The sequence below is a fragment of the Miscanthus floridulus genome, chromosome 7, assembly GCF_019320115.1.
Source record: "Miscanthus floridulus cultivar M001 chromosome 7, ASM1932011v1, whole genome shotgun sequence".
NCBI classification, from domain to species: Eukaryota; Viridiplantae; Streptophyta; class Magnoliopsida; order Poales; family Poaceae; genus Miscanthus; species Miscanthus floridulus.
In genome coordinates this window covers 5,113,852-5,125,998 of record NC_089586.1, presented here as the reverse complement: position 1 = coordinate 5,125,998, position 12,147 = coordinate 5,113,852, and positions in this window count along the sequence as shown.

Below are 12,147 nucleotides of genomic sequence, written 5' to 3'. Positions count from 1 at the left end.
AATCACCCAAAGCCGCTCACAACTTGGGTTGGGCCACCCACAAGCTCCGCCAGGTGAACACCAAACTCCCGATCACCACCAAGCCGTCTAGGTGATGGCGATCACCAAGAGTAACAAGCACGAACTCTCACTTGACCATGCGAAGCCTAATGAGAAGATGGATGCACACTTTGCTACTCTTGATTTGCTAGTGAGGCTACTCTCTTGGATTCTCAAATCACAAACACCTCACTAGGATCTTGCTCTTCTTGGCACTCACAAACGTGTTTCTCAGCTGTTGGAATGAGCAAAGGATACTCCACTCACGAGTGGAGCTTCTATTTATAAGCCAGCCTAAAAAACTAACCGTTATGAGCTTCTGCGGGATGACCGGACGCTCCGGTCGTGATGATCGGACGCTCCGGTCAGTTCAACCCGCGAACCAGCATTCAAGTGATGACCGGACGCTGTCAGGGTCCGGTCAGTACCGACCGGACGCGTCCGGTCGCTCTTGGATGCTTACTGTAAACGACCGGACGCTGGATACTCAGGGTCCGGTCACATTGACCGGACGCGTCCGGTCACACTTTTCCAAGTCTGGACCCTTACTGGAGTTGACCGGACGCTGGCCCTCAGCGTCCGGTCACATGACCTCCCAGCGTCCGGTCACACCAGACTTGATCTTCTCGGTCAAATGAACTGACCGGACCCTGCGGCCAGCGTCCGGTCGCACCGGAGCCAGCGTCCGGTCAGTATTTGACCCTCCATTCACTTCCAACTTCCGAACATATGTGAATGAAGTTTGCTCCAAAGGATCTTAGGCATTCATAGGAGCTACCTAGAGCTAGTTTTTAACAAGTGTGCACCACACCTAACTCACTAGACTCAACTAGGTCAAGCTACCCGTTCATACCCCCCTTCATAGTATGGCCAAAGGAAAAACAAAGTCCTAAACTACTCTAAGTGTCTCTCCAACTCCAATCGACACTTAGAACTAGTCATCCTTAACCTTGTCGTCCATCCTTTGAAAACCGAAATGATTTCCATCGTAGGGGCATGACAACCACGATTGCCCAATCGATCTCCATTACCATGACCTAACTTACTTGTCTCTGCAAAACACACGTTAGTCATAGTAATCTTTGTATTGACATTAATCACCGAAATCCAACTAGGGGCCTAGATGCTTTCAAGGTTCAACATCAGATTGAATCCTGAGAAATGTGTTTTCGGGGTTCCAAAGGGGAAGCTGCTCGGATACATTGTGTCCGAACACGGCATCGAGGCCAACCTCGAAAAAATCATGACCATTTCTAACATGGCCCCATACGCAACGTTAAGGACGTGCAAAGGCTCACCGGCTGTCTGGCCGCTTTGAGCCAGTTCATCTCTCGGCTCGGTGAACGAGGGATGTCACTCTACAAGCTCCTTAAAAAGATGGATGCCTTTGTCTAGACTGAGGAAGCTCAGCAGGCTCTAGAGAGCCTCAAAGCATCCCTGACGTTGGCCCCAATCCTCGTCGCTCCTGAACAAGGAGAACCCCTCCTCCTCTATGTTGCAACCAGCAACCATGTGGTAAGTGCCACCCTGGTCATCGAAAGGGAAGAACCGAGACACCACCTTAAGGTCTAGCGGCCCATATACTTCATTGGGGAGGTACTCACAGACCCCAAGGTCTGATACCCCTAGGTGTAGAAGCTCCTATACGCCATGCTGATGGCAACCTAAAAGCTCCTGCACTACTTCACCGACCACGAAGTCACGATCATCACTTTATACCCGCTCTGAGACATCGTCCACAACTATGATGCCATGGGATAGATCTCCAAGTGGGCACTTGAACTCATGGGCCATAACATCAAGTATATCCCCCGTACCACCATTAAGTCTCAAGCTCTCGTGGATTTTGTTGACGAATGGATGGAGGTCCAGTTGCCAACCCCAGACATCACCCATGAGTACTGGACAATATACTTCGATGGGTCTGTCATGGCTCCTAGATCGGGGGCTGAAGTGGTTCTGATCTCCCCAGATAGGAGTAGGCTCCGCTACACCATCCGCCTCCACTTTTTAGCCTCAAACAACGCCATGGAGTACGAGGCCCTCATCAACGGACTATGCATTACCATTGAACTTGGTGCTACATGACTATACGTTCATGGTGACTCAGAGCTGGTCGTCGATCAGGTCATGAAGGAGTCCTCCTGCAAAAGCCCCCTCATGGTGGTGTACTACCAAGAGGTGTGCAAGCTCGAGGACAAATTCTAGGGAATCGAGCTACATCACGTCCCCCGAAAGAACAACAATGCCACCGATTTTCTCTTAAAATTGGCCGCCATGCGAGATCCGTCCCCGAGCGGGGTCTTCATCAATGATCTCCACAAGCCATCCGCCCATGTCCTGGAAGGTCCAATCTAGACATACACCGATGCCAAGCTGGTGCTCGGGGGCTCTAACCCCAACTCCAAGCCAGCGCTCGGGGGCTCCGACCCAAGTGCCTCTATGACGACATCACCCGCTGACGTCGCCGTATTGGCACTCGATCAAACTGACTAGCAAGTGCCACTACTCGCCTACCTCATCGAGGAGGTTCTTCCTCCCAAAAGGACTAAAGCCCGATGGATCTCTTGATGTGCCAAGACCTTCGTCACGCTCGGTGATGAACTCTACAAATGGAGTCCATCAGGGGTGCTCTTGAAGTGCATCCCCACCAATCAGGGGAAGCAGCTCCTCCTCAAGGTCCATGCTAGGATCTACGGACATTACGTGGCCCCGAGGTCACTGGTTAGAAAAGCCTTTCACCAAGGTTTTTACTGGCCCACCGCACTACGAGATGCAGAGGGGGTCATTCGCAGGTGTGAGGGATGCCAATTATACACTCGACAAACTCATTTGCCGATACAGGAACTTCAAACCATCCCCATCACCTAGCCATTCATGGTCTAGGGCCTCGATATGGTAGGACCCCTCAATAAGGGCCCGGGCGGCTTCACTCACCTACTCATAGCAGTCGACAAGGTCACCAAGTGGATAGAGGCCAAGCCCATCACCAACATCCACTCGAAAGAGCAGTCAAATTCTTTCTTGACATCATCTACCGGTTCAGCGTTCCCAACTGTATCATCACTGACCATGGGACTAACTTCACCAGAAAGAAGTTCCTAGACTTTAGTAATGGATATGGCATTAGGATCGACTGGGCCTTAGTCGGACACCCATGTACTAACGGTCAGGTCGAGCGTGCCAATAGCATGGTCCTCCAAGGACTTAAGCCATGTATCTTCGACCGACTCAACAAGTACGTCAGGCGATGGGTTGTAGAGGTCCCAACGATCCTCTAGAGCCTAAGAATGACCCCAAACTAATCCATAGGATTCACACCCTTCTTCCTGGCCTACGGAGCTAAAGCAGTACTGCCCTCTGACCTCAACCACGGTGCCCCAAGAGTGAAGGCTTTTGACCATGACTGAGCCACGGAGGCTTAGCAAGACGTAGTTGACCTACTCGAGAAGGCCCGCGGGATGACCGTCATCCACTCCGCTCACTACCAGCAAACTCTCCATAGGTACCACAAAAGGAAGATCAGGGAGAGGATCCTCGAAGTCGGTGATCTCATACTCAGGAGGACCCAGTCAATGAAAGAAAAACACAAACTCTCTCCACCATGGGAAGGACCCTATATGGTAACTGAAGTGATCCGACCGGGCACCTACCGACTGGAGGACAACAACGGCAACATTCTCACCAACACTTGGAACATTGAATAGCTACGTCGTTTTCCCCTAAATTTGGTCTTACCGCTTTTTAGTCAAACACTTGCTCCTATAAAGCAACCCAGCCCGAACACTTTTAGCCCAGGTTGCTCAGGGGCTCCATGAGGGTACAATACTAAATACTACCTCTCTTTTTTACTATCACATGGTAACAACCTTATCCCCGAACGGAAGCACATTCCATTCCTTTGATTACCTTATGTAACTTTGTTTTTACTCCTAACCAAACGCACCCCACCACGACCTATGGTTATGAGTAGCCGAGCCCCGCGGGCCGTGCCCAGGTTCTTAAAAGCTATAGCCTATGGAACTAATGGGCAGGTGCAAAAAAGAAAGGACAAAAAAAGTTATGCTAGGATAAAAATAAGGAACGGATAGTGATTCTATCACAAAAATATAACTGATGTATTCATTGATACAAAAAAACTATTCACATGGGGACTCACCGACGAACTCAACTATTACATTTTCTAACTACTTCTACTCCAAATACTACTATGGCCTCTCAACGACATCGCCTAACGCCAAAGGAGGGGCCATGACACACGGCGCTAGACATAACCACCGCCACAAGGGCCCCACCCGGTTCTGGTCCCTCGACTTCGGCGAGCGCAACGGGTACCTCAAGGGACCCGCCCGGTTCTGCTCCCTCGACTTCGGCGAGCGCAATGGGTACCTCAAGGGCATCGCACCCATAGATGCTTAGCAGAAGAACATGGAGCTCTGAACCTTCTCATGCAGTCGAGGTAGCTCCTGGGTAGGGACGCTGCCGCTAAGGTATGGCCACCATGGCTGGAAGAGATCTCATCAAACTTTATAAACTGGCCAACCTAAGCAGCTGTTGGCATGGAACCCTCCACCATCATGATCCTAGGCAACTTCCCCTCTGACAAGGCTCGCTCGGTGAAGATCCACCAGAAAAATCCACACACGACTCCATCCCGAAAAAGACCTCGCAGATGAATCTAGCGCGCCACCTCCTTTGGTAGAAGTCACCCCTTCTTAGGAAAAGATGGCCAGCACCGCCTCGGGCAGCCTCCAGCTTGACATCACGCTCCGGATTCATGAAAGGATCTGTAATTCCTCCCCCTTGCTTACCCTCTCTCTCACTGAGGAACTACCACGACATACAGGCACTCTCGGTGAGGAGGAAGAAAGAGGAGAGGCAATAGTTGGAGAATAGGCAAAGGACTGCGACGAAAAGCCCTCTCTTTCCCCCTATTTAAGGAGGAAACATGATAGCTGAAGAAGGGCAAAAGATCAAAGTGAAAAACTCTCTCCCTTCCCCCATTCAATGTAGATGGGAAACGATGGGACACAACCGGACCGATGGGACACACACTGACCGATGAAACGATGCCTGGTCAGACGAAATGATGCCTGGTAAGATGGGACATGGCCTGGGTATGGCCCACCACTACCGCACGCCGGAAGTAAAAAACCAAAGCATCACCACGCACAGGCGGCTCTCCGCCTCCCCAGGCGGGACTTGGAAAAACCTAAACAATAGGATCTCCGCTAGGAGAGACCATCGGGCTTCCTAAGTCGATTGAACGGCTCAGAAAAACACACTGAGGGACAGGTAAGGAGCAAAGGGATGCCCCATGTAGGCCATGCTGACTCCGTCACGAACAACGAGCACGGGTCCCGATCGGACATTTTTGATTGGAGCTCTTCAAACCCCGACACTCGAGTCATCAAGGTAACACTACCAACCCCCGCTATTTCTTTATAATCATTTCATACATCCATACACGCATTCATTCCATATGCCCGTGCCCCTCGGACGATTCGGGCCCTAAATCGCTCGGGGGCTCAGGAACTAAAGCATCGCACATGCAGCGAAATGCATCACAACGCTCTGTGTTGCGTCATGAAGCGGCAGTTGCCTCATTCAACATGAGCAATGACCGACCGGGGTTCGAAGGCCGGCCTACAAAGGGCTTGAGGCCGCCCCACATCAAATAGAGCCAAGGGAAAAAACGCAGATGAGCCCTGTGCGACCCTCGCCTAGTCTACCCCATAGCAGACAGGGTCATCTCAACCTTCTCGTTCGATCCTAAACCTCTGCCAAGCCCACAGAATCTCCATCGAGGGGAGGCCAGTAGGCCACCCAAGTCGGTCTTCGAAATGACCTAGGCATCTACCGGGTTGCAGGTAAATGACGGACCCGGATTCCACTCGATCATACCCATTAGCGAGCTCACCGAGCGTGTCACTCGAGCCCGAGCGATCGAGGCAAGCGACAAAGCTCAGCCCCTCTAGTTGTGAGAAACCAAGGACGGGGTAATGCACACAACTCAAACTAAACCCTACCAAAGGCCCAACGGGTCTCGGGGGCTCAAGACACCAAACGCCTAGGTCTATGACCCCGAACTCACCCCATCCCTCAGCTGCACCTCGACTGCACACCAAATGCTTAGGTCTGCGACCCCAAACTCACCCCATCCCTCGGCTATGCCTCGACTGCATGCCAAAACGCCTGGGTCTATGACCCCGAACTCGTCCCATCATGATCCACGTGCTTCGTCTCACCCGATCCCTATAAACTAACTGCCTTGCTCGATCCCACGGCACGCACGGACGCTAGGATCCACGAGCTCCATCTCACCCGATCCCTAAACTAACTGCCTCAATCCCACGGCACGCACCGATGCCATGATCCATGACTCTAAACTCGCCTGATCCCACGGTGCATACCAACGCCTTGGTTGGTGACTCTGTCTCGACTAAAAAACACGCACGCACACCTGCTGACAAAACCCCCAGACGATTCTGCCCGAATCACCCGGGGGCTCAGGGGCTACACCCGTGGGTGCGCTCACGCACACCCGCTAACGAAACAAAACTTCCTCCGCTGGCAACACGAAACCTCCTAAACAATTCTGCCCGAATCACCCGGGGGCTCAGGGGCTACACCCATGGGTGCGCTCATGCGCACCCGCCATCAAGACAAAACCCCCCAGACGATTCTACCCGGGGGCTCCTGTCAGGTTCATAAGTCCCTCATGGACCAGCTTCCCAACAAAGGCTCGGCACCGCAGGCAACGTTGCAAGCAAACACGCAACTCATGGGCCAGCCCAACTACCTAAACGATAGGTTAGAAGGGCGATCCAATCATTGACCGAAAGGTCTGGACGAGGAGGAACGACGCCCGTTTTTTGACTCCAGCCCACCTCTCTGACCGGAGCACTCGCTTCGGTCTCCAGCCCGCCTCCAGACGGCCTCTCCGACCGAAAGGCCTGGCCAAAGCACTACTTCTGACTCCGACCTGCGTCTCCGACTAGGGATGCACCAAACCCCTACTCACTGATCTTCTCCAACTGGCACATTCAGAGCCGACTAGGACTAACCGACCAGGGACGCCCGCTCGGTAAGGACCAGGGAACGGACAGAGAAAGTAAGACAGGGCGCACAAGCAAACCATAATACCAGGGACCATACCCTACGCACCTGCCAGGCAGTACCCTGCGACCCTCCTGGCACGACAGAACCCAAGCAGTGCTGTAGGCGCCGACATTTTCTCCTACAGTATTATGGGCACCATTAACTCCCATATGGTAAGGCTCCCCCCACATGCCTCTGGGCATCAACAGTGTTGTGGGCGCCGGCATTAACCATACCATGCGAACATGGTAAGACCCCTTGCATGTCTCTAGGTATCAACAATGTGGCAGGCGTCGACATTCAATAGTATTGTGGGCGCCTACCATCGTCCTGTACCCACCGGTGTGGGCAACAAGGCTTAGTAGAATACATACTCTCTCCCTCTTACTTGTAAGGCCATCCCCTTTATCTATAAAAGGGGATGCGCTCTCTCCCAATAGGGTAGATTCATTAGATCGATCAAGTTCACTAGGACACAATAGCAAAACCACCAGGTTCAAACCACGAGCACACGCTCGAACACTTAGCTCATAGCCGAGCTCCCGTCGCTCTCGGCTCTTCTGATCGGAGTCCGACCGGACCTCTTGTACCCCCCATCTTTCTCCTTCTCGTTTGTAACCTCACTGCAAACTTCGAGCACCTGGGCTTAGGAATAAAGTCACCGACCAACTCAAACTAGACATAGGGCACGTTGCCTGAACCAGTATAAACCCTGTGTCATTGAGTGCTAGGCCACCTCCGATCACAACGTACGACAAAACTACAAATATTTACGTGTTGGTCACTTTCTGCACCGACAATTACAATCTATAGAGTCTTAGCATCATCTGTTTCAAGCCATATTAACAACCATGACAATAATATGATTGATAACCGTCGGTGATAAAGCAAGCACTGGGTAGTGTTCTCGTGAATGAAACATATGGCATGTGAAAAGTTACTTTGCATCTGGCAGTGTTCTCCGAGGATTTAGTTTTCTAGAATGCCATATCAATAAGTCAATAGCCCACCATGAAATAGGAAGGCCACACCTTACAGAATCTCTATATGATGGCTCCTTTCTAGCTTTGATTTCCCTGCAAGCAATCATGCATTGAGAACTCTGAATTGAAAATAGAATAGAACTGGACATAAATAGAATCCGACTACAAGCTAATTTGAAGCAAAACCAACCTCTATCATAAATATTAGTTCCCAAGTCCTTGTATCAAACAAGTCATTGCATACCAGGAATTAGGAGGGCTGAGCTCAAATGCAGACCTGCAGTAGAAGTTTGCAAGAAGGGAGATCTAGGAAGTTTCTTTCAGGTGAGATCCCATCATTTTGAAAGCCAGTAAATAATAAAAAAGACTGTGCAGGCCGCAATCACTGCTGAAAGAATTATAGTGTCTTTGATTTCTTCCGCTCAATGACGCCTGCAAGGATGGATAGGCATAATTATATGGATGTTCTAACACAGTGGCTGCAGGGAGTCTATGGGAAAAGTAGTATTACATAGCAGCGAGTAATACAATTGCATCATAGCATAATAAAAAATTAGTGCTGCAGCGTGCAAAGAAGGGATCAAAATATTAGCAAGAAGACCTTTGATTATCGGAAACTTTTCACCTAACTACTTGACTTTTCCTTGAATATCTCCAAACAGGTGTGGCGCCACGCGGGAGATGAACACAGATGGGGATGGGACGACGCTGCCCAAGGCAGGAGCTGCTGCAGCGAGGCGAGGCGGCAGCGGTAGCACCGTGTCCAAGACCATGAGGTTGAACTAATCGTAGTTAATTGCTTCAAACGTTCCTTGACTATCTGAAAATTCAAGAGAACAACAATTAACCAAAGACATGTTATTTCATTTCATTCAAATCATTAAAGTGAGTGTAGCTTTGCTTTACCTTCAAAACAATAGCTCCACCTGTGGAGTACCCAAATAAGAAGCACATGGAAAACCACAGTTTCCCTCCAGCTAAAATTGATATCCATGCATATATTCTGTATATATGAAAAAGTAATAAGTCACCAACAGTAACATATCCATCAACCCTATCACTTCCACAATGTCCTTAGGAGACAAAACCACATGCATCAATTACAAAGTGCAGCCAAGAATCTCACTGTAATGTTGCAGAATAAACTACACTTAACATGTACAACATGATTTTAAGTGTCCTTGTTCATAGAACATTCTAAAATGTTTTCACAAATAAGCTACTCAAACCAGTGATTAATCAAAACAAAGTATTAGAAATGAGTGACACAGGCTACCAACCATTATAAATTTCAGATCTACTCAAATCAGTACATACCAAAACTGTACGCAACCATGATGTGTGCATGCACATACATTCAGAGCTTCTTCAGATCTAATCATGGAGCAAGTGGGGGACAAAGTTAATACGGGAGAGAAGAGACAACAACAGTAGATGACAGAGCACTGATGAGAGTAGTCTACATGCCTCGTGGTCGTAGGCGAGGATGTTGTGGAGGCGGTCTAGGTGGTTGCGCTCGCGCCGGCTGTTCTCGCCCTCGCGATGGTTGCGAGATGCGGCGAGCACACGGTGGTGAAACATGGCGGTCACCTCCGCGTCCGGGGCTTGCGCCGTCGACGCCGCCTCTGTGTTCGGGGCTCGTGCCACCGCTGACGCTGATGCCGCCTCGGCGTCCGGGGCTCGCACCACCGCTGCCTTCTCCGCGTCTGGGGCCCAAGCCGTCGCCGACGCCTTTGCGTCTAGGATTCGTCCGTAGGGGAGAGGAGAGGAGGAGTCGCGAGTCGCGCGTGGGGGAGAGGAGAGGAGGGGCAACCAAAATCAATGCGAGCCTGACCTGCAGGCGCATGCGCGTGGGAGGTCCGCAGGAGGGCGATGGAGGGCAGACACACTAAACATAAGCCATCGGATTTGGATGAGTAATGAGAGAGAATAACTAAGAGATAATCTGGTGTATCCGTTTTGATGATGTTATATTTTCTGGGTGCATTCATGGGTGTGGATGTAGCATTGGTCATGACCGTGGAGCAGACATTTATTGTGTGGCTGTAGATTTATTCTAACTGATGTATTATGAGAAAATTGCTAAAATAGGACTCCCAAACATGTGCCTTTGCTAAAATAGGACTCCTAACGTTGGCTTTGCTCAAATAGGATTCGAAACGTTGTCACTTTGTTATAATGACATTTTAACAACTTTTTAATCATATTCCAAAACTCAAATACATGTATTTTCTCATATTGACTGTATTGCCCTTCTAGTATTTTAATCTATCTGTGGACTTGGAGCCCTGGCCGACGAGAACATCTTCCGTCGTTCCTTCTTCCGTACGTCGTTCCTTCTTCCTTCCTCCTTCTTGCTGGACACCGCCGGGCATGGACTTGGAGGCAACCGACGCCGCCGCGAGTGGTGAATCCCTGGCCACGCATGGTGGAGCCCTGGCCACGCATGGTGCCGAGGCCGCGCCTGGTGCCCTAGCCATGGCGTCGCCCAGTGCTCTGGCCTCGGCGTTCCTCCCTCCCGCTGGTGAATCCCTGGCCGCGCGTGGTGGAGGCCTGGCCGCGCGTGGTGGAGCCCTGGCCATGCGTGGTGCCGAGGCCACGCTTGGTGCCCTAGCCACGGCATTGCCCGGTGCTCTGGCCTCGGCGTTCCTCCCTCCCGCTACCCCTCCTTCCCTGTCGACGCCACCGGCCATGGACTTGGAGGCAACCGAAGCCCTGGCCACGCGTGGTGCCCTAGCCGAGGCTGTGCCTAGTGCCCTAGCCGTGGCGTCGCTCGATGCTCTAGCCTCGACGTCGCCCGGTGCCCTGGCCGCGGCACCTGATGGCCAAGCTTCCCAGGCTGGGGCAACCGATGGCCTGCAGCCAGCAGTGGAGGCCTCCATCGATGCTCTAGCCCTAGCAAGGTCACTTCTGCCTACTGCTCCTCATCCGGCAAGAGAGTGCAACATTCATGTTCTTCAAGTGCAAAGGTATATATTGCATCCACTAGATCTTTTTTTTTTCAGTACAAGTACCGTACAGAAATAAAACTAGGTTTGGCTTGTTTATATGTCCGAAGTGAATGATGTGGAAACTATAGGAAAAGTTGATTGGGCAACATTACAAATTGTGGAAACACATGATGATGAAGGTCGAATTGAAGTTATGAGCGAGAGCCGGATGTGTGAGTTTTTAGGCTTGACAGAAGAGGGCACAACAAATGAGTCAATAAATGTACCTACACAAGGCTTTGGTTGCCGAATGGATGAACAAGTGAATGATACTGCGCTTGGGCAAGATATTGATGGTGCTGCCATCCCTACTAGTGATGCCGTACCCGGTGAGATGGTCATTACGTATGATAAGAAGAACCCATCAATGGAGGTAGGGACAATGTACCCAACAATGGAGGAGTTCAAGCTGGTAGTTCGGCAATTTGCCATCAACAAGGAGTTCCATTTACGAGTAGAGAAGTCAACTAAGACGGTATATAGGGCTTATTGCAATTCCGGTGATGAAGATCGCCCTTGCATTTGGAGGATAAATGGCAGAAAACTGCAAGGCAGTGCTACAACGGAGGTATACAGGGCTTATTTCATTAATTCTACATTGCCTGTGTTTAATTGCCTGGATGAAAGTGTTTTACTGCCATGTAGTACTATATATACATATATGCTTGCATGCCTCTGTACGATTCATTTGGTACTACTTGATTGGCCGGACGTGTGCATGCTCCTGTGCTTGATTGTCTACTTTCCTAGCTGCTGTGAACGTGCATTATTTCATATGTGTTTATATATGATTGAGAAGTCCTTGATTTTTTTGTGCTATATATGATGCAACAGTACACTATATATCTCATTGATTTATTTTTTCTTGCAGGTTACCGTCTTAGTCAATGACCATACATGTGTGTCTAGCATGAGGATGGCAACTACAACTCCAAGTTGCAAGTGGGTAGCTCTTTGGGCTGCGAGTATACTTAGAGCTGAACCAAATATTGGTGCTAGGGAACTGCAAAAGAGGTTGGAGACAGATCACAAGT